This window comes from Callospermophilus lateralis, unplaced genomic scaffold (genome assembly GCF_048772815.1).
Source record: "Callospermophilus lateralis isolate mCalLat2 unplaced genomic scaffold, mCalLat2.hap1 Scaffold_83, whole genome shotgun sequence".
In the NCBI taxonomy this organism is placed as follows: Eukaryota; Metazoa; Chordata; class Mammalia; order Rodentia; family Sciuridae; genus Callospermophilus; species Callospermophilus lateralis.
The window spans coordinates 5534513-5559142 of NW_027516368.1; the positions used below are offsets into that span (position 1 = coordinate 5534513).

Consider the following 24630-nt stretch of genomic DNA (forward strand, 5'->3'; position numbering starts at 1 on the left):
TAGGTGAGTCTGATCTTGTTCTTTACACCCATAAAAAAAGCCCACCCATTATGTTTATCTCAACCTCTGGCACAACTTGGATTGTTACGTGTGGCACAACCTCCTTGCTATCTCGTTCCCAGGAGCCAGCCCATTCCAAACTCCAGTTCTTTTTTCATGAGTGATTTCTCTGGGTCTGGCCCCTCTTCTCCATCCCCGTGATGCTGCCTTAAGGAAGCCCACCAATTCCTCTGCAGTCCACCACTTGCTCTTCCTGCCTCTTGTCTTGCCCTCCTCCACAGCAGCCAGAGTGATCCTTTTAAGGGTCATATCATTTATTGTGTCACTCTTTGCTGGCTCCCCACTGCTCTGAGGAACTCATTCAAATCCCCTCTGCTGCATAGGCCTTTTGTCCCACACTTTCCATTTTACACTGGAGTTCACCTTCAGAACTTGGCTTGAACAAGCTGTGATCTTTGCTCTTTTCACACTTTTCTCTTGGCAGTCTTCCAAGGAATTGGTGGATCCAAGAAGGCCAGGTAAGAGCCCTGTCTATGCTCTGGGAGGAACTCTTGCCCCCAGCAGAGCATCTGCTCTCTAGGTCATGTCACTCCACTCATGCCCTGCAATGGCTTTCCACCTCACTCAGAATAGCACAAGCAAAGTCCTCCTTAACATCACTGGCTGGACTTGACCCCCATTTCCTCTTGCTACCCTGTGTGTACCTATGAATGATAGCATTTTTAAACTAGTGTTATAAAATAGTGTTATAAAGAATTTGACGATCCTTTTCTAGATACAAACTACACTTATGGTGATAAATTTAATCACTAATTTTTAGCAATTTAAATTCCAATATGAGTTCAAGGTTCCTTCAATAGGGAATAATTAGAAAAGTAGGAGAATAAATGTCAGGGATGAGAAGAGTAGAAATGAAGGAGTGTGGAAAGAGAGGGATTTGAGATGTATATACAAGGCCAGCAAGGTCAGGTTTAGAGGCAGGGATTAGAGATTCAACTTTCGCAGAGCTATAGATTCAGAAAGGCAATGAACATATAGGTGTGGGTTGGATACCAGACAAAAACACATCTTTAAATTCATGTGGTGTTTGTTAGTTTTAAATGATAAAATGAATTTATAAATAGTTCATGGAGACTTTTGGAGAGAGGGGACTTCAATGATGGTTAATAGAAATCAGGAGAAAACTACTTAGTTATTGATGTAACCCAATAATATTTAAGATATGAGTGTTGACTGGGCCAGGGGCCATAGGGGTTGGACTGCCAGGATCTTGTTCTCAGAGAGTATATGTACATGTGTGTGTACAAATGTGTATGTGTGCTATTCCATATGTGTGTGTTTATATGGTATATAGACATATACACATTTATACATATATATATGTTTGTGTGTGTGTGTGTTTTATAATTTATTTTCTAGATCCAAGCTTCTTAGCTGGCCTCTAAAACTAGAATCTCAATCCACCTTTGAGATTACCTTTAGAGGGTCATCTTTAAAGCACTAATCACCTGATTTCCCTTCACAAAATGCCCTTGTGGCACTCCACTCTTAACTGAAAGGAGGAATCCAGTCATACTGCCCCAGGTAGCCTTCCCAGGCTGTGATAGGCCTCCATTCTAGATTGTTCCAGTGTTTCTTGTTTCCTGCTTTGCAGCCTGTGCTCAGGCTCCTGTCTCTTCTGGGAATGCCCTCACCAAAGTCCTGCAATATTTCACAAACCTTTTACCTCCCTTGTAAGCTACACAGCAAGAACAGTTTACAAAGACTTTTTTTTTAACTTCCTCAATTAGACTTTTCCTACTGCCAAAGCACATGATCTGTAACTTTCTATGACACTATTTATATCTTGTCCAATATTACAGCCTTTACATATATTTGTCTCTTGTTTTTGAGAGTAGGATCTAAGCCACTTTCTATTACGAAGGAAGACAGATTTTCTTTTCTTTTCTTTTAACTACATACATAAGCAATCTATCTGTATTTGTTAACTTGAATTCCATGTAGACCTTAACCCTGGATCTTTGGCTCTGACAACCAACGGCTCCCACACAACATGCAGGTGTGGGAGGAGAATCTACTGTCCTGGGAGGGCATCTCACAGCCCAGGTTCTTCCAGAGGGTCCTCTCACTTTCTATTCCTTGGCCACTCTATCCCGCAAGTGAGAATTCAATTTGTCATCACTCTCGTTTTCAATGGTGGCAATGTTCCCAGGTTTTTAAGTCTAAATTTTAAATTATGAGTAAAATTTGGTTTAAAAAAACCCATACTGGACCTGCAAAGAACAACCTCATTAATTCAAAAATTAAAAAATAGATTAAAAAAAAAGCCTGAGGCTAGGAGTCAAGGTACAATATGAGGAAGAGATAATAAATAATTCATAGTTTGAACAGTATCTCAATAACTGGTGAGGTTTCTTTTATATTTTCTTTTTACTTTAGACAAAAAGTGCTACCCCCCTCCACAAAAAAAAAAGAGAAAGAAAAAAGAAAAAGAAAGAAAGAAACGTGCCCAACTCCCAGCTGATTAATTTGCAAATTAATGAAATAACACCACTGTCCTTAATTCCAGCTGATGGCACCAGCATTCCCATTTTTGCTAAATGCCTTCCTCATTCATCCAAGTTTGAACCCTCAAAGATACCTATGGCTCTGTCCCCTCTTTCATTTGAAGTAAAAAAGCTTTTGGGAGGACCCATCTCCTCCTCTACTTTAGTATGCATACAGAGGTAGTTTTGGAGTCTGAGGAAGGGAATTAACAAGGGTCTGTGTTATGAATTGGGTGTGAGGAGTACCCCAAAAGCTCATGTGTGAGAAAGTGCAAGAGGTTTAGAGGAGAAATGCTTGGGTTACAAGAGCCTTAAATTAATGAATTAATGCCATGATGAGATTGACTGAGTGGAAACTGAAAGAGGGTAGGGTGTGGCTAGAGGAGGTAGATCACTGGGGACCTGGCTTTGGGGTATATATTTTGTATCTGGCAAGTGGAGTGTCTCTCTGCTTTCTAATCATCACATGAGCCACTTCCCTTCACCACACTCTTCCACCATGATGTCCCTGCCTCACCTGGAGCCCTGAGGAATGGAATCTGTTGTCTATAGACTGAGACCTCTGAAACTGTAAGCCCCCAAATAAACTTTCCCTCCTCTATAGTTCTCTGGTGGGGTCCTTTAGTCACAGCAACGAGAAAGCTGACTAAACAGGCTGCAACATGCAATGAGGTGACAATAACAACATCACAATAACAAAAAGTAATGGGAAGGCATTTATATGTGCCAGGCCTTGTCTCAAGTAACCTGAGAGAATTAACTCATTACAAGGGCCCTTGAGCAACCCTTGGATGTAGGTCCTGGTTATGAGGATTCTGTCCACTTGACAGATGAGGCACAGAGGTGAAGCAGACCACCTACTGCCAGGAAGTGTAGAGCTGAGAGGTAATCCCAGGTCAGTCTGGCACTCATAACCACTAAGCTGCAAGCCTCTTCCATAATGTCATCACCCAGGAAATGCAGGGCAGGCCTGCAGCTGGGGGTGGGGGTGGGGTGGGGGAAAACTGCCCTCTGGCCTAGAACCAGGATAGATGCTGCTTCACAAGGAACCAGAGCAGGAAGGAGCAGGCAGGGAAAGGGCATCAGAGAAGGAAAAGGAAGGGCTGTGGGGTGTGCGTGCATGTGTGTGTGTGTGTGTGTGTGTGTGTGTGTGTGTGTAAGACAAAAGCTTTCAGAAAAGGCTAGTACTATAGAAGCTAAGTGCTAGGCCTCTGCCAGGACCAGAAAGGATGGCCAAGGTGGAAGAAGAAGAACCGGTTAGTGCATTAAATGTGAGCCAGCAACTGCCTTGGCAAGGGAGGACCAGGGGCATTTCTAGTGGAAACTGCACAGAGTAACCCTACGCTGTGCGGCTGATATCTCAACTGTAAACTACTTGTTCCTGAAACTCCCTTGTCAGGTAACACAGAACCTCTTATGCACCAATCTTACTGCTCCACCTCTTTCTTTCCAGAGTTGAGTCCTAGTTCTCCTTTCATGCCTCTCTACTGACTGAAGGTAAAATGCAGGGTTTTCAGCTAATGGCTTCCTTATGTTGATTCTGAAATAATAGGGATTATGAACACAGCCCACATATAAAAGGAGACAAAAGCAACAAAAATAGCTATGGGAGAAATTTCAAAATTTATGGCAAGTGTGAGATGTTTTCAGAGTATTGCCAGTTACGGATGATAATGTAAGTGGATTTAGACTTCTTTTTCTCACTGTCATTTTTCTAGGCCTTTTGCATGGAGAATTCAATAGGAGTTTCTGAGTCTGGGCTTGGATTGGATCCTAGAAAAACAATGATCTGCAGCTTTGCCTAAGAAGAGCACCCATGGGATTCTCATCCATTTCAAAGTCTGCTTCCAGACCTCTCTGGGCTGGTCCCCTGGAGCAGCAGATCTGGGATGCCTGACATACGTGCTTCAAAATTCTGTCATCACCCTTAGCTCTCCAGTTCTGGACACGGCTGATGAAGAATGGAGGGTTTTCCCACCTAGAAACTCAATACAATCTCCTTCAAAATACCAATGACATTCTTCACAAAACTAGAAAAAAAAAACAGTTCTAAAATTCATTTGAAAGAATAAAGGACCCAGAATAGCCAAAGCAATTCTCAGTCCAAAAAGCAATGCTGGACGCATGACAAAACCTGACTTCAAATTATACTACAGAACTATAGTAACAAAAAACTGCATAAAACAGACACATGGACCAGTGGTTCAGAATAGAAGACACAGAGACAAACCCACACACATCTACAGTCCTCTGATCATTGACAAAGTTGCCAAAAACACACACTGGAAAAAAGACAGCCTATTGAACAACTGTTGGTGCTGGGAAAACTAGTTATCTATATGTGGAAAAATGAATCTAGACCCTTATCTCTTACCCTGCACAAATATCAACTCAAAATTGATCAAAGACTGAGGAATTAGACCAGAAACTATGCAACTCCTAGGAAAAAACATAGGGTCAACACTCCAGCATATAGGCACAGGCAGTGACTTTCTTTGTAGGATACCTAAAGCTCAGAAAATAATGACAAGAGTTAATTAATAGAATGGCATATAATTAAAAAGCTTCTGTTCAGCAAAGGAAACAATTAGGAATGTGAAGAGATAAACCATAGGATGGAGAAAATATTTGCTAGCTATTTTTTTTTCTGACAGAAGATTAATATCCAGAGTATATAAAGAACTAAAAAAACACCCAAAACAACCCTTCAATTAATAACTGGGTTAATGAATTAAACAGACACATCTCAAAAGAAGAAATACAGATGGTCAACAAATATGTGAAAAAATGTTCAGCATCATTAGCATTTAGGGAAATGTAAAATTGAAACTACAGTGACATTTCATCTTACATCAGTCAGAATGGCCGTCATTGAGAATACAAATAATAATAAATACTGGAGAAAAAGAAACTTTTATATCGTTGGTGGATTTGCAAATTAGTACAACCACTATGGAAATCAGTGTGGAGGTTCCTCAAAAGACTAGGCACAGAACTACCACATGACCCAGCTATTTTCCTTGGTATTTATTCTAAAAATTTAAAGTCATTGTAATATAGTGATACATGCAAACCATGTTTATAGTGGCATAATTCACAATAGCCAAACTGTGGGATGTGACGAGGTGTCCACTAATGAATAAATGGATAAAGAAAACGTGGTATACAGACACAATAGAATTTTATTTAGGCATAAAAAAGAATAAAATTGTGTTATTGTTATTTATAGGAAAATGGATGGAACTTGAGAACATTATATTAAAGGTCAAGGTTGTATGTTTTCTCTCATATGTGGAAGGCAGAGTGGAATAAAGAAAAGAAAGGTGACGGGGGATTCAGTTGAAGAAAGAGACCAGGGATGGGAAAACGGGAGACAGGGATAAGTGCTGGGAAGTGATATTGGCCAAATTATATTGTTATATTGTGTGCACGTACGAATATGTAACAACAAATCCCACCATCATGTACAACTATAATGCACCAGTAAAAATATGTGGAAAGACAAGGAAAAAAAAAAGAATGGAGGCTTGCCTTCCTTTCCTATCTGGCCCCAAACCATCCTTTTGTTTTCAGGAGATCCTCCACACCCCTTCAGGTGTCTCTGTGATCCACGCCCTTGCCCTTGACTTCCTCAGTTCTTCCTGAGCCACTGCTTTTGTTGCTGTCTGGGCTGCCAACAACATATTTGCTGGACGGTAGTTAAGCAGGCAGTGTTGTTGTATAGGGGAAGAGCAGAGCCCAGGTCCCTTATTACTATTCTAGCTGAGTTTTCACTTAAGGAAGCAACTGTTTGCCAGTGGCCAAGTGTTCTTGGTAGATTAAGAACTCTTTCTATGGCTGGTGCCACGGTGCATGCCCGTAATCCCAGCAACTCAGGAGGCTGTGGCAACTGGTTCACAAGTTCAAAGCCAGCCTCAGCCATTCAATGAGACCCAAGGCAATTTAGTGAGACCCTATCTCAAAATAAAAAATAAAAAGGGCTGGGGATATGGCTCAGTAGTTAAGCGCCCCTGATTTTAATCACCAGTACCAAAAGGAACTAACAAACAAAAACAACCTTTTCCATCAGTTTTCCATGAGTAAACACAGTCCTTCTTTGCATTGAAAATGTGGGCTCTGGAGTCCCACCATCTTGAATGGGATCCTGGATCTACTATTTATTAGTAGCATAATTTAAGGTAAGTTACCTGACCTCTGGAGGCCTCCATTTTTCTCATCTGTAAAATTGGAAAGAGAATAACAACAGCCACATAAACTGTGGTAAGAAATAAATGAGATAATCTATATATTGAGTTTAAAACAGTGCTTTGCACCTAGTAATTAATAAATGTGTGCTATTAATACCAGCTCTCTCTAATAGTTTCTGACGCACTTCCACCTTTTTCTGTTTTAAAGCTCATATTCCCTGGAATAAAGACAGGGATTTAAAAAAAGAAAAAAGAAATCACTGGATGACAGCTGTGTCACAGGCCTAGGAAACAGCCAGTTCAGATTGGGAAAAAATGGAATAGATTCCAAGCAAGAGATTGTGGATAAAAGATGGATGATATTAGGTATCAAAGGAAAAAAGACTGTCTCCTTTCCTTTCCTCTTCACCCCTATTGAAAACAAAGAGAATCTGTGATTCCATTGAAAAGAGGAAGCTGCCCAGGAAAAGTTTCATATGAATAATATTTTTACTTCGTAATCCTGAAAATATTGTTTTTCAGGAATATTCAACTTTTATAGACAAAGCAAGAAATACTAAACTATGATAGAAGACACATGTTATTATCCTTAATTATAAAGAAGTTGATGGATCTGGGAATATTTAGAAAAAACAATAGACTACAACTAAGTGGGGTTTATTCTGGGAATGCATATAGGAATATCTGGTTCCACAAAGGACAATCAAAAATCTCATTGATTGCATTAACCAATGCAAAAAAAGCATCTGATGAAATTCAACATCCGTTCATAATTAAAAACTCTTACTGAACAAGAAATGGAGGGGAACTTGATCATCCTGATAGAGGGCATTGTCAAAAACACTATAACATCATACTTGAAGGAAGAATATTTTCCTCTTAAAACTAGGAACAAAGCAAGAATGTTCCCTCTCATCAATTTTATTTGACATCATATTGTAAATCCTAGTAAGTGAAATAAGATAATACAAAGAAATAAACAGCATGCAGATTGAAAAGGAAGATATCAACACTGTTTGTGGGCTGGGGTTTTGGCTCAGTGGTAGGGCACTTGCCTCGCATGAGCCAGGCCCTGGATTCGATCCCCAGCATTTCATAAATAAAATAAACAAAATTGAGGTATATGTCCATTTACAGCTAATATATATATATTTAAATAAAAAGCTGCATCAGGGAGCATGGTTTTCTATTTAGGAAACTTCTAGCGAGTTAGTAAGGTCAGAATAGATATAAAGTCAACTAAAAAAATCCATCATATTTCTATATACTAGCAATAAATAACTGGAAATCAAAAAAAATTTTTAAAAGCCCAGACATGGATTTTTAAAACCACAGAATGTCAATGAAAGGAAGAATTTTTAAATATGGTAAAGATGCTAATTCTCCCCAGGTTTATCTATAAATTCAATGCAATTCAATTCAAAATCCCAGATTTTAAAATAGACATAGGTGAATTGATTTTAAAATGTATATGGAAAAGCAAAAAAAAAAAAAAAAAAAGAAGAAGAGTGAAGCTGGAGGACATGGATACCTCATTTTAGGATTAACTATAAACTACAGTAATCAAGATGGTCTGATGCTGTCCAGGGGACACACACACATATCAATGGGATGGATGGATGGATTAGAGAGTTCAGAAATAGGGCCACCTGAGTGTGGTTAATGGATTTTTGAGAAAAATGTGAAGTAGTTTCATGAAAAAAGGATAGACTTTAGAATAAATGTTGGAACAACTGGACACTTGTATGCAAAAAGGTATGAGCCTAAGCCTCATACCTTGTAGAAATTACCCTTAAATGGATCATGATTGATCCACAAGAGGATCATAAAATGTAAAATTGTAGTATTTTTAAGAAGAAAACAAAGGAGAATTCTTTGTGATTTGGAGTTGAACAAAGAGTTCTTAGATAAGACACAAAAACCACATCCAATCAAAAAAAAATTACAAAGTTAGACTCCATAAAACACTTAAATTGTTGTTTTGGGAAAAATTGTTAACAGGATGAAAAGTAAGTTACAGACAAGAAGAAAAAAATTTTGTGCAATAAAGGACTTATATTTAGAATATATAAAGAACTCTCAAAACTCAACAATAAGAAAACAAAAACCCCAGTTAACATAAAGGACAAAAGACTTAAACAGATATTTCACCAAAAAGAATATACACAAGGTAGATAAGAACAGAAGTTACAGACAAGAAGAAAAAAATTTTGTGCAATAAAGGACTTATATTTAGAATATATAAAGAACTCTCAAAACTCAACAATAAGAAAACAAAAACCCCAGTTAACATAAAGGACAAAAGACTTAAACAGATATTTCACCAAAAAGAATATACACAAGGTAGATAAGAACAGGAATAGATGTTTGCTATCATTAGTCAGTAGAGAAATGCAGATTAAATCATGATGGGAGACTACTACACACCTGTACAATGGCTAACCTGCAAAAACCAAACCAACAAGCCAAAACAACAAAGAAACAGAAAAGTACCTACAATATCACATAATGAAAACAACAGAACACAACTGGAACCCTCACACTTCGTTTGTGGGACTGTGAAGCACCACAGTTTGACATTTTTTTATAAAGTCAGACATACACTTAACATATGACCCAGTAATCTCACAGCTAGGTATTTACCCTGGAAAAACAAGGTCTTAGGTTCATTCAAAATCCTATACACAAATATTTATAGCAGCTTTATTCATAATCACCAAAACCTGGAAGTTACCTGAATAAATTGAGCCAGTGAATGGATTAACAAACTGTGGACAATGCCCAGCATTGGAATACTCATGAGAAAATAAAAAGGAAGACAAGTGGCCACCAGGGATTACAGATGGAAGAAGGGTGTGACTTCAAAGGGGTGGCACCAGAGAGCTTTGGGGTTGATGGATCTATACTGTATTCTTACAGTGCACAAATCCATGCATACGTTATAATTCACAGACCCATCACCCTCCCCGAGAATAAAAGTCAATCTTACAATATGAAAATTTGAAAAATGAAAACAAAATTTAAAATACTAAAAAAATTTGGCAAATGAAAGACAGAAAAGAGATGGAGCAAAGAGTAGGGGCACTGGTGACCCCGTTTCATATAAGAGAGGGTCAGAGCACACTGTCAAATGCTGACCACAACCAATGGAGGCTCAAGTGTATTATTTAAAGATCAAAGGCAACCACAAAAGGAAGTCAAAATAGCACAGTAAGAACCAAAAGTAAGGAGGAAGACAGGGAGGAGAAGGTGAGAGGTGATATAAGGGAGTTCAATCCCCATCTCTTATAGCAGCAAGTCAATAAATGATGACTCAGTGTGATAAAGAAAGAAATAACAGTGTTGTCATATTATTTAGAGATTAAAATTTAAACTCACCCCTCGCCCTCTTCAAGTTTATCATCTCTTCTATTCCGAAAGCCAAAAAGAGCAAGCACCTAACTCACTCAACCAGGGCTCACCTACAGACTGTTTTCTCCTTCATTACCACTTTGTGCACTACTTCATTTTTTAAACCATGGCATTTATTTGCCATTCCCACTGGGCCACTCACTAAGTTCTAATCTCCATTCATTTGCAGAACAGTAAAAATATATCTCAGGCCAACAAATGGTCAGGTTCTTCCCATCCCAAGTGACCATGCTTATCGTGTCCCAGGGTCAGGGAGATCCATTATCCAAACATTTCAACATCCAAAACAACAATGCCTCTTATTTTCTTAAGGACAAGGACAGTCTCTCCTGAGGTTTCATCTTGAATTCAAACTCAGTTGTCTAAAGGCCTAGTCTGTGTGCACATGGGACCTTCATGGAATAGGTTAATGGGCAGGAGTTACCACTGGCCAAGAAGCTAATATGAACAGGCTCTGGGAAGAATAAGTCTCCTGGGATTATGTCCCTCAGGGCTGCTGTAGGGTGCCAGGATGACATCTTGTTCCCATCCTGCAACTACTAGACCCTTCAATCACTACATGGCACAATTATTGCAAAACACCTAGATAAATCTTTCATGAATGTCATCAGTCCCTCCTCTGGTTAAGAATGTACAATATCTCTGTCTGGCTCAAATATACCATCTCCATGAAGTGCTTTCTGAAAACTCACCTGCTGATTCTCCCCAAACAACAGCGACATAGTCCTATAATTGCAAACATTTGCAGCTTACAAATCTTTCTGTATATTTATGATATATGGGTTTCACAGCAGCGTGGAGGGGCAAATGTCAGTTACTTTGTTTTCCACTCCAGAAGCCCAGAGACTGCTGCACACCAGGAATTCAGTATATATTTATTTGACTTTCTGGATTTATTAAGCACAACATTTTGTCCTAAAGTTCTCTATAAAAACAGCCTCAAGTTGTTGTTTTTTAGGATGGAAATATCTATAAAAATACACAACAAATGAACAATATCTAAAATAAGCAAATATATGACAAATAGCAGGTAGCACAAACTTATGCTTATAGGTCAAAACAAAAAAAGAAAGGACAACCTGCAGGAAGGCAGGTTTAAGGTTGAAATACCCCCCATCCTTTTTCCTTATGTATGTTTTTCAAACCTATTTTGCAAAGTTGTATTTATTTTCTTAGAAAAATAGTCGGTACATCCATATGCATAAGGACGAAAGGTCAAATGCAAGTAAATACAGTAAATTAGATAGCTTCATGCAGAATTTGCAAGAAAAGTACAAACTCTCCTCTTCCTCTTAGCATTGCCAAACTGAGGTTACTGCTCTCTGAGCATCTTCTTTGGGCAGAGGCAAGAGAAAGGGCAGCCAGACACTTCTGCACACTACTTTCTGGTTAAGGATTGGAAATACATCAGCAGAATAGAAACACCTGAAGTCTACATCCACCATCTTTGGGCCTCAATGGCATTTATGTAACACAGACAGATCATTTCAGAAGGAGCTGAATTTGCAGCTTCTGGGTTTATGTTTCCAACTGGCTGCTGAACATCTCCAAGAAAATGTCCTTAAACTCAACACTTCCAAAATAAACACATTATCTCCACCACACGACCCACCAAACACACATGTATGTGTGCATGCACACATACGCATGCACACACACACACACATGCACACATTCTTGCCACCTGTTATTTTTCTTGTAATATGGATCTAAGCAATATCCCTCAAGTCAACCACACTCGAAACCAAAAACTCCTTCTATCAATAATTCGTCAGTTTTACCTGCTATCAACCCTCTCCAAAACACATCTCCAATTCCTACCGCCCTTTCCAGTCCCACTACAGCTTCTTGTGTTCACACTCTCTCCACTTCTCACCCACACCCCTTAAACCACAGCTCTGATCTCAGTAGGCCACCCTCCAGAGGTGTAGGTAGAAGTGAGAAGGCTGGGAGTCCTGCATTTGAATGTTCTCCTATCCCTGAAATTAAATTTTCATGTTGTTTCTCCAATTTTCTTCTCTAGATCTAGATCAGTCATCCACAGAATTGGGTAAAACTCACTTGGCATAGTGTTTAAGGGCTTCCAGGATCTGATCAGGGCCTAACCGCCCCAACATGCTACATCCCAGCCACACACTCATTCCCTGTGCTGCTCACACACATGGTGCCTCACAGTCAATCCCCTGCACTTCCTCAGTCTAATACAGCCTCCTCTTCCAACTCTGTCTCTTGAAATCACCTGCATCTTCCCAGGCCCGGCTACAGAGGCTCTTTCAGAGACCACAGCAGTAATTCAAGAGTTAGAATTATTTCCTTCTTGGCATCTCCACTCTTATTCTTTTATATTCTTACTTATTTTACGAGTTTAATCCAGTAGAGAAGATGGAGCTGGAATTCCCTGATCCTGAGATGTAGAGAAGACTTGCTCAGAGGCCCTACTGGAAGCTCTCAGGAAGCCCAAATCCTCCAGAGATTTCTGCAAGGTCAAGGAACTTATGTTCCGGGGTTATGTTTGGTTCCAGGTTCCTACTTTCAAACAGCTGTCTTTGTTCTACTCCTTGTGGTCTCACAAACATGGCCTGAGCTGTCAGTGATACTCCCTCACCAAATCAAACACAATGAAACACCTCCCCCGACAAAAAAATCCACATGAAACATAGCAGATTTACTGCTATATGGGTGGAGAAGAGAAAAGCTTTCTATCTCAGGCATCAAAAACAATTTCCCACTGAGTGAGGGGCACCCCTGACCCTCAAATGACCTTTGACCACCATCCCAACACAGAAAAATTTCATTTGGCCCAGCATGCTCTCAGTCACCATCTTCAAACCAGTGTTAGGACTCCTCTCTCTTATTCCCTTCTTCACTATTGTCACCTCTCACGTACATAGAGCCAATTCTTGCCCTTGCCTTAGGAGGTACAGATAAGCTGTCCTTATTATTGCCTGGTCTAGCCAGGTTACAACTGTTCCCTCCTGCAGATTTTATTAAGATATTTCTCCAAAGGCAGCCCCCCCCAAGCTATTCTGTGCAGCTGCAGAGAACATCTATTTCCCATCTTGACATGCATCTGGCTCCCCCAAGTAGGCTCCATAAAGTAGAAATGATGTCTCAATCCATCCTTCCAGTACTCAGCACAATGTCTTGTACATATTAAGCCCTTAAAAACTGACTAAAATGAAACTCATTCTTCAATATGAAAAGTAGAGTGCAAATTAAAAGTAAAAACAAAAATTTTTCCCCCTGAGAATGGCAGGAGTGTGACTCATACAACACACTCTCATCAATGGCACCCCTGGTATATTTTTAATAAAATAGGGCTGGTGCAAACCCTCCCTGGAAAACAGAAGCAGCTGTTCAATTGGATCCAGCAATTCTGAAGGAGAGTAGAAGAAAACTGAAGGTCGAGACATCTGCAGTGACTCAGGATGGGGCTTTCACTGTTCTCCATAACCATGGAATGTCTGCATGCCCACTATAGCAGGGAGAGAACTTGGCTTCCTTGGAACATGCCAAACCTCTGAGGAAGTGGATGGTAACAGGGAAAGGGGGCCTATTTTTAGTTCACTCCTCTCCACTGTATTTTTGTCTTGCACCTCCAAAAATTAGACTTGCTGACTGAGGCTGTATGTAACCAGGGTGGCATGCTGATAAAACCATCACTTCCCCAAAGGAGATCTATCTTCTCTGGCAGTCCTTCCAAAGGCTCTCTGCCTCCTGGATGTCTTGGCGAGCTTAACCCTACCCTGGAAGGAAGAAGGTATAGCCCCGCATGGGCAGAGCATCATTAAAGGCTCTAAAGTCTCAAGACTCTTTATGTATTAGAACATCAGACTCAACATCAACTGCCTTTGATGTGCCAGCTACTATTCTGATCACTAGTATATTTAATTTCAATAACCAAAAATATTTCTACTGGCAGGAAATATGACAGTGTTTTAGAAATGTAAGGCAGTGATTATAGAAAAAGTAACACACACATTTTTTAAAAAACCACATTTTAAAGATCCTAATAATCTTTGATACTTTTGCTGTTCATATGAGTAATAACACCATCAAAAGAATGGTTTTAAAATTGATGAATCTTAAACAAACACAGAATTTACATTTCGATAACAATTCTGATGTTCATAGTGGGGGAGGCTCTGCATGGGTACGGGAGTACATGGGAATTCTGCACTTTATGCTCAATTTTGCTGTCAACTAAAACAGTTCTAAAAATAAAGTCTACCAAAATGAAATCACATGCATACAGGTACATTCTAATGTGTATATGGAAATACTTTAAAGAAAAGTATAACATGAAAGCATTCTGTTACTGAAGTCACTGGGTGGGGGGAATGGTGGAAACCCCAGGTAATACCAATGGCCAAAAGTTGGTCCATGAGAATTGGAAATCTGGAAAGTGTACTTGTCCCTGAACTGATGGATACCTGATTAATGTTATTAAGAAAGTGAATCAGAAACCTTGCAAATCAGGAAATAAAAAGAGGATCTGTACAAGCCATGTACTATGGAAGGGGGTTAGAAAAACTTTGTGGTAGGAGAATTTTAAAGAATAGTAGTCTCAACTTTTTGTGGAATGAGGTTAAACATAACTCAAAAGCAAGAAAAGTGAATCTTCCAAAATGTTGCTATGATTTCTTTTTAAGAGAGGCAATTTAGTTCAGCTTGTGCAATGCTATGTTATAGGGGGCAAAGTTCAACTGTACTATGTCAAGGGTCAAGGGTCAAGGCTGGGTCAAGGTGAAGTGAGGGAAGTGAGGGAGCAAAGTTAAGGAGATGAGTACCCAGAGTGAGTACCCTCATCTTCTTGCTCTGCCCTCTACTCTGGTGAGGAACACAGCCATTTAAACCAGATCCAGAAAGGACTGAAGTCCATTATCACCCAGTTCCCCCTCCTGCTACACTCCATTCTTGACTGTAATGGATATACAATCCTTGGTATTCTTCCCTTTTCATATGTCTAATCTGAGGGTAGAGACTGCAGCCTATCAACATGATCTGCAACAAACCCCAGATATCAGATTAATTTATGCCCATAAATTGACTGGTAGATTTTCAGATTTACTAAGGGAATATAAAGAGAGTGAAAAAAAACATTTATTTCTCAAACTTCTTCAAATTATAGTTTAAAAGAATTTATTAGGGAAATACTCAATAGAGGAAAGAATGCAAAAACTTGAACAAAGGAGATGGGGGAAATGTTTGCAGCCTCCCCATTATAAGAATGAAGGTGGGAGCCAGACATGATGACACACACCTGTAATCCCAGTGACTCAGGACTCTGAGGCAGGAGGATCAAGAGTTCAAAGCCAGCCTCAGCAACTTAGCGAGACCCTGTCTCTAAGTAAAATACCAAAAAGAGTTGGGGATGTGGCTCAGTGGTAGAGTACCCCTAGGTTCAATTCCCAGTACCAAAAACATTTCTAAAACAAACAAACAAAAACCAAAAAGATTGGAGGTGGGGAATGTGTGATAGGTTCCCAGGGAAAGAAGCAGATCTGTGAAGGAGATTGCTCTCCCTCTGTCTCTATAGCTACCTCTACAGACATTCACATAAGAGAAACGCACATGTGGCATATTAAGAGACAGATCAGGTTGCCAGATAAAATATAAGATGTCCAGCTAAATTTGAATTTCAGATGAACAATAAGAATTTTTTTTAGTATGACACATTTGCTCTATACTTATACTCAAATAATTATTTGCTGAAATTCTAATTTAACTGAATGTCCTATATTGTAATTTGCTAGCTCTAGCAACAGGGATAAAGCAATAAAGCAAATCTAGGTAGAGCTAGGAAAGGTGACGAAGACAAAAATAAAAATACAAATGGAAGAAGTGAGACCACTTGCAAAAAGCAGACAGGTTACCCCTCATGTCTCATGTTTTCTGCGGTTGTTCTGTTGCAACTCCAGGTCAGCGCAGAGACCTTCCGAGGCTCACCCTGGCTCTGCCCTTTTCTTCTGGTCATAGTCCAGCCCCATCATGCCAGGAAACATCCATTAGGAACAGGGAGCTCCCAAGAAGAGAGGCAGAGCCACTGTGTGGCAGGTAAGCCAGGCAAATTGCTTTGTGCTTGCTGAAAGATCGTCCTATAATGGATGTTAAAATGATCCAGGGTTGCAAGGAATTGACAGGAGTCTCCAAATAAGCATCTAGAAATAGCAGTTATCTGTCCATTGATTCTGAAATGCATTACTCCTGCAACACACTCAGCATTTCTGTAATCAGAAACAAAGGCCTAAACAGATTTTAGAATTGAAAAGCTCCTTCAAATCAGAGATTCTGCATTTTTCTAGAAAATAAGACAAAACACAACAAAACAGTACAAGGAACTTGGGGTTTTGAACACATAGCAACACAGGACAGTAGAACTAAGCTGCAGCTTCTGTTTTGAGATGGCCACATCTGGAAATGCAGGTGCCCCAGGGGCCTTTCCTCAGGTATGGTGGGAGCAGCTGATGGAGTCAGCAGTACACATGTGTGACACTAAAAGTGCTCTGTATGAGTCTGCTCAAGTGGCTGGGACAAAGCACTATGGACAGTGTGGCTCAAACACCAGGATTTCTTTTTTTTTTTTTTCTCATAGTCCTGGAGGCTAGAAGTCCAAGATCAAGGTGTCAGCCAGGTTAATTCCTTCTGACCTTCTGAGGCTACACTCCAGGGCTTCTGGATGGCCTTCTTCTCTCTGGTCTCATGGGGTTGTCCCTGTGAGTGTGTGTGTGTGTGTGTGTGTGTGTGTGTCTATGTCCCAGTTTACTCTCAAGAAAACCAGTTTTGGTGGTATTGGGCCTCTTCCACCAGCCTTATTTTACCTAAATTACCTCTTCTAAGACCTCATCTCTAAATACATTCCCATTTGGAGGAACTGTGATTAGAACTTCCAGATGTGAATGTGTTGGTGGGAGAAGGCAGTTTTATCCTGTAACACATGAGTCTGGATGTGGTGGTGAGGCTACTGCTACTGGAGCCTCTGATATAGACCAAAAAGAACTTTATAATTGTGAAGAGCAGCTCAGCAGGTCCATCTGCTGCAGTGTGGTCTGTACAACTCACTAGGTCTGAGTTCTTCATCTGTAAAACAGGATTCTTCAATTCGGAACTCACCCATCGTAAAGAGCGTATCAAGGTTCAAAGAGATGTTAAAATCAGTCCACCTCTTACCTCACAGTGTTATCTATAATGAAATATTAATACTGATAATTAATGGCAGATGTTAATAGTGCACATCCAAAAGCTACATCTCACAGTTTAGCTTCCAATTTCATCTCAGTTGGGATTCAAATTGAGCCACAGCTAAAAATTAGTCTGAGGGCTTTAGGAGGGTGTTCTATATATACAGAGAAAATTCTGGGAGGAGTGCAGTTTTGGTGTAACCTCTTAAATTCTTTTTATGCTGGTGACACCAGCAGCAGTGGTGTGGCTATGCTATATCCCCAACAACCCAAGGGAAAGTGTGCTCTTAGTTATCTATTGTTCATCTCCTGAGCAGATCCCACGGCTGGGCACCCGACTCACTCATACTGCTGATGCTGGGAAGGGCAAGGCAAGCATATCCCCCTTCCTCAGGGAGTTTTACCAACACCCGGTGAAGACAGGCAATCAAAAAGTCATCTCAAGTGCAATGGTGTTTAGGCTTGAATGCTGGTGAAGGCTTGAAGGCTTGAAGGCTTGGTGCCTATCACACATGAATGCTGCAATGAAATGTGCACTTTTGTTTTACACATGTTCATATTAATTCCTAAGCCAGAAAAATGTTAGCAAAATGGAAAAGAGCATTCACATGTAAAATATCATCAACAATGAATAATTTTATGGTCCTTGCTTCCTGTTAAGCACTGTACATGCATTAATTTGTCTTGATAGTGACCATATTATATAGAAAACTTTCTAATTAAGGCACAGAAAACTTAAGTAATCTGGCTTTTCAAAGCCACACAGCTTGGATGGAAACATATGCAGTCTGCTCAGAAATCTTAGCCACCATGGCTGAAAGAAGGAGATACATTATCATACAAAGGTCCTATTGGAGCAGCACTATCAGAGAAGGCCATCATGGCCAGCCCTACTCCTAGTTTTAGGGGGTTTCCCAGCCATCTCTGCCACAACTGTAGCCCAGGAGGCAATGAGGTTGAAGGAACAGAACGCAGGTAACGGATCCCTTCTAGCAGCTATGTGACTCTGAGCCAGTACTTAACCTTGCTGTGCCTCAGTTTCTCCCTCTCCGAAACTACCTTGGTGACAAGTATGACTGTGGCAGATGCTATGGGTGCTCCAGGCATAGGTGCTCAGCCTAGCCCCAAGCCTGGCTTCAGAAAATGGCCTTTTGGGCTAACTGCTGTGATCTCTGCCAGAGGAACTCCTAGATGGGGAGATGGACTGCTGGAAGTGCTATGGGAGGAACAAGAATTGGTGGGCAGATCAAGGAAGGCTCTGCATAGTCTCCCAGGGATTCCCAGCAGGGTAGAGGCCCCAAATAATCTACATGCATTCAACTTCTTATCTCAGAATTACCAGTGGGTCTGTGTCAGAAATCCTGAGCTGGGTAACTATACTTGGCAGCAAAGAGAACAAGAGACTTGGTAAGATGCCCTGCCTCCAGGTAAGATGGCTAAATTCCAAAAATTATGGTGGGCCAGAGGGCCCTGTGGGTTAGTGCTCTGGGCATGAATCAAAGCAGCATATCAGGGTGCCCATGCTGAGTTGATTCCTGCTGGTTTGGGTTCTCCTGGCATCTGGACAGTAAAGCAACATGTTTCAGAATAATGTGTCCTGATATCGCTACCACATTTTAGTTAATTTCTCCAAAGAACAAGAGCATGTGTGAACTTGCATGAGTTTTAAAACAGTTCTTCACATAAGCCCTAGGAGCTAGTATCGTGTGGTCACATCTCCACCCCTCATCCGATATCCCTTGATTTTTACATTTGAGAATCCAGCCTTTGAAGAACACATTTACAGCTTTAGAATAGCTTTTGTCTTCAGGCATTATCTAGCAGCAATGAGAATAAAATGGAACCCAAGCAGAATGAAGCAAAAAGAAAACTAACAGTGCCTCTAAGCCTCTGTGCATCTGTCGTACAGTGAGGACCTGAGAGGTGAAGGACAGAGAAGCCCAAGGTGACACAGAGGGCGCTGGTGAGGCCCATGTGAGGAAGCTCAGCTCCTGGGACACCTTACCAGAGGTGGCCCACCTTTCACGCACAAATAGCCATATGGCTGGTCCTGCCAAAATACCGCCAGAAGAAATAACATTAAACTTCACAAAGTCCACAGTGTCTTCCAGGTCTACCACTTGAGTACTGTTCTTATCCAAGCCAAACAGGGAAGACTGGCACTGTTGCCAATGGAAATTTTATGCCTTGAACACAAAACTATATGGTTCATTTGGACATAAGTCAGTGGTGGGCAGGGAATGGTGTTGAATGGTCCTGGTGAGGAAAAGAGCCATGTATTTTCACCATGAGGGTCAGGAATGGATGATTCAACTGAAAACCTGATTAAAAAAAGGAAAAGGAGATTAGGCTAAAGTGAAACCCTCGAAAGTAAAGAGGAACTAGTATGTGAGTTTGCACATGGCTGGAGAAATGAGCAAGATGGAAAATGGCGGGGTGGGTGGGGGGAGCAACTCAGAAGAAAATACAAAATATTTTTCTGATATTGCTTAGCTCCTAAGTAATTATTAAACATTGCCTTAGATTTAATTTCTTAGAAAACTCCCCTAAGAGATCTTAGCATCCATCCTTGCTAAGATCCTTCACCAGCACAATCAGGAACCTTTTTTTTCCTTTAGTGATTGCCACAGGTTCATCTTTAACATTATATATGCAATATATATATATATATATATATATATATATATATATATATATATATATATATACTATATACATTCTCTTTCTCTCTCTCTCTCTCTCTCTCACACACACACACACACACACACAAACACACACACACACACACACACCTCCATAGCACACACTTCTCCTGGCTATCTCTACACCCAGAGGTTTTATCTCACAGTTTGCTTTCCTACTAACAGTCACAAGATACGTTTCGTCAGAGATGAGAGAATGCTGAAGGTGAAAATTCTTCCATATTTGGTGACCTTGGGCTTAAGGGGAGTTGCTGACAGGGAGAACTGCTTTAATGATCATTCCCCATGTCCTTTATGCTTTGTCTGAGGAGAGAACACCAGCTAAGCTAGATGTCCTTGGACCAGCCAGAGAACAGGAAATGCAACAGTTTCACAAAACATTGTTATCTGGGCTTTGCTTGGTCTCAATGTTTATTTGAATACAAACTAGCAAGGGAGGCTGTGATAGGGACCCAGAGCTTCTGGACACTCCTGCTAAAAGTCGCCTTTATGGACTCTCCTTGGGAGGGAAACCACGCCACTATATTTCTCCACCTTGTGGATCAACCCTTCAGCTGTAGGGAGAGCTAAAAACCCTGCTCACGAGTCCCCAGCAAAACAGGAGTCAGACTGAGTGGGGAAGCGGAGGGACCAAATCTCAGTGATGTACAGAATTTCCAGCAGAAAACCTGCACTAACATGGGTCTCATTTTTGTAAAACTGGAAAGCCTATAATAGTTGATCTCAAACACCCTTCTGAATTAGTGAAAGCTTGCTATGAAACTCCCTGGTTCTGTCAAATCACCTATATTTTGAATTAAATGAGTTTGTTAATGTTCATTAAAGTTTTTTTAGCTATAGAAAATTGTTAACATATACAAATGGAGTGAAGTAGAATAACCCCCCAGATATCACCATCCAGCTTCAGTGCTTATCAGCTCATAGCCAATCTATGTCTCCACACCAATCACTTTCCTCCTCCAAATCCCTGCTTGTTCAAAACATATATCCAACATTGTATCTTCCACAGATTTTATTATAAAAGAAAATAACTCTTAAACAATAACAATATTATTAAATAAAATAAGTCATAAAATTAATTTGCTTATATAAACCAAAATAAAGAAAATATCTGTGTTCAAATTTCCCTGATTAATTTAATTTTTTCATAATTTTTTAATTTGTTCTTTTTAGAAATACATTACAGCAGAGTGTACTCTGACATATTATACGAACATGGAGTATAACTTATTCTATTTAGGATCCCATTCTAGTGGTTCACCAGATGTGCAGTTACACAGATGGTGTATTCATATATAAACATAAGAAAGTTGTGTCTGATTCATTCTACTCTCTTTCCTGATGAGTTTTAAATGAATATTTTGCTCAGGTAGTGAAAGACCAAGCCATAGCATTTGAACCTCAGCATCCTGGAACTGCCATGAGACCCAAGCAACTGTGTCCTCTCCTTTAGAGAGGGACAGGGAGCCAGGCAATTTAAAATTCTCACCCAGGCATCACCGTTAAACCTTCCAGGGAAATGTATGTCCTTCCCTTCAGTGACGTGGTCTTCTGCTGCCAAAGCTGCTCATCAAATGACAAATCTAATGGCAGGTGGGAAAGCAAAGCCTCCTCCAAATGCCGTAAATATCTGAACCAATGCAAGTATTTCTCTGAGTGGATGTTAAATGATACCCCCAGATCTCCACGCACACATGGTTGGTCACCCCAGTTGAGATGAGGCCACAGCTGAAGCCATGTGGTTCTGACCTCTGGCTGATTCCATGTAGTTCCTGCAACTCTTGTGGACCCAGGTCCCCTCAGCTTATTCCACAGAATGAAAAAGAAGACAAGCCCTTAACTCCCCAGACAGCCTGCAGGAAAGGGGTACTGGCAAAGTGGGTTTGGATGCCCAGAAAATCTACAAGGTAACTTCTATTCCCCTGTTTGGAGGTTATTTTCAGACTCTCCCTCTGTGGTAACTCAGGCTCCCACCTAGATCTTCATTTCTGGTGTCTGACCTCTGCTTTGCTCTGACCTTTTGACTTGTATGTATCAGTACAGTACAAGTTGTTTTCTGTTCTCTGAAATAGTAGTAGCTACCATTTATTAAGCAGGCACTTTGTAAACAACAGCTGCTATTGTTAGCTTATTGAATCCTTTCAAAACCCCCTTAATTCATTTATTCCACATGTATTTTCAAAGGTCACCATGAGACAGGAGCCATCCAAATTGTTGAGGATGCACTGTGAGCAACACAGACCAAAGTGCCTTCCTTCGGGAGACTTCTGTGCCAAGAGCAACCTTCCCTAGAAGTGGCCATTGTGATTCCCACTAACAGATAAGGAACCTGAAGCTCAGAGTTGTTAAGTAATTCACTTTATATTCTATAGCTAGGAAATAATAGCACACCTGGGATTTGATTTCCAATCGGCATATGTCTAAAATCTATGAATTTTTGTTTTAAACATACTATGCTGCATCATTACATGATCCTGACTAAAACAGTAAGTGCTGACCCATGGGCTGTGGGACACAAACACGCTTTTAGCTTTTACACCTTTGAGTTTTAGACCCTGTACATGGTACAGGTAGAATCCTGCTTCTACCAGCCTGAAAGCACATTTCTACTGCTCTATTATCAGCAGAGCTTATTAAAATGGAAATCTACTGCTACCAGATGGAAATCTATTGCTACCATCTACAAAACAGGTTCACTGTGTACTTTCTGTGAGTTTTTAAATGTCTATTGAAAAGCAAAGGTACAGGATCTACTCTTTTACAGAACAATAGAAAATTGGAATGGTGATGTTATGCCAAAGGATACTTAAGAGCTTTTAAAGTCATGCCCAAATACTAATTGTTGCTGCCCCTAAAGTTACTTCTGATCTAATTGCATTTGCTTTATCAAATGTTCTTACTGAAATTTGAAAGTATTGAACATGCACTGGCTTTCAAGTCTTAGGCAAGGAGAAAATGTAAAGTAGTGATTTTTTGATCATTGCAGGTTTGCCTAGTGACTTACAGGGTCTACAGCAAAGTCTGTAGCTCAGAAAGGCAGTTCCTGCTAGGTGCTGGCCCTGACCTAGGCACACACCTTCTCTTTGAGTCACTCACTTTTTTTTTTTTTTTTTTTTGCTGCTGGGGGTTAGAACATAGGGCCTTGTGAGTCACTCACTATTACCGTGTGACCATGGGCCCCAAGACCCTCTTTCAGCCCTCACCCGACTTGATTGTTCAAGAGACAGCTCAAATGATAGAAGAAGCAAGCATAGGAAGAAGCAATATGACTAATTCAGAGGTAAAGAGTGCTCTTTAAAGATAAGACTTCAAGGAACTCTCAGGTGGGAAATGATGAAGAGGCAATAGAACCTTCAGAATCCTTGTCTGAGAATCCAATTTTCTACTCAACATTTCCATGACTGAGCAGTGATCCATGACAAGCTTAAGGTTCTCTGGATTCAGGTTCTAAACTCTCCTGAGGCACAGACCCAGGAATTCTGTGCAGCCAAAGCCTGATGATGGTCAGTCAAGGTTAAGGACATGGTCTCCTGAAACTGAGCTTAAGTGGCATTGACTGTCCCCACTGTGTGCCCAGCAGCAGAGACCCTATCTTTCTGAGCTTATCCCTAGGCAGTTGTAAGCTAAAGACAAGACAAAACTGAGCTCCTCTGCATTGTGGCCACTTCTGTAATGTTGATTCTCTGCTGCAAACCGTGGGTTTAACTCAAATGGAAACATGCATTTTTTTTTCTATTTAGAGAGGGAAATCAACAGAGCAAGTTGGGGAAAACAATGGATCCACAAAGAAAAAGAAAAGAAAAGAATGGTCATAGGAGCAGGTTAGGCATACAGGAAGAAAATCTGGAAGATGTGTCCAGGGCTTGGAGAATGGGATCCATTGATTTCCTGGTTTTTAGATTCAAATAGGTAGAAGCAACCTTGAGAATTACTTCCCTGAGAATTCCAGTAGACTCAATGCCCTTTGAGTTTACATCAAAGAGCAGCTGGATTACCAGTTCAGAGCAAGGACTGGTGCCGTTTGGCTGGGGTTCAAACCACACCCTGCCCAGTTAATAGCTACGTGCCCCTGGGTGAGTCACTTCTCTCTCTGCCCCAGGTCCATCATTGCAAAACAGCACTATCAGTGTTGACTTCACTGGATTATAAATTTGAATTTAGAATTCATATTACATGCTTAGCATAGTACCTGAGGCACAATAACTATTCAGGTGATGTTTATGATTATTGCTCTACACTTTATCTACTAGAGAACTCCAAAAAGGCTTGCTCTACATGTATTGAGCCCAGATAGCTTTGGGTCACCAGCAAGGTTTAAAAATAGGTCATTCCCCAAATCTCCAATATCATGGGTTTTGGTAAGTTCATTTATTCTGGTGATTCATCCTGTATCATCATATTTAAAATTAATATAAGCTGTTCCTCCGTGGGAGCAATCTCTTTAGGATCCATATGATAACTTGTGTATGTTTCATTCACTTATAAATCGCTCAACACTTCATGATGACTGAATTCTACCATGTGGGGTTGAATTCATCAGGGAAACTTTAATACTTATTCCTATTCTTTCTATATATTTTGTCCCCCACCAGGGGACATTTCA

At 40.4% G+C, this 24630-nt stretch overlaps 1 pseudogene; it reads right to left on the minus strand.

Annotated features, from left to right (window-relative positions):
* LOC143641047 (WAS/WASL-interacting protein family member 3-like) overlaps window positions 1-10866 on the minus strand; it is a 39015-nt pseudogene extending 28149 nt beyond the window's left edge.
* Between the last annotated feature and the right edge of the window lie 13764 nt (window positions 10867-24630).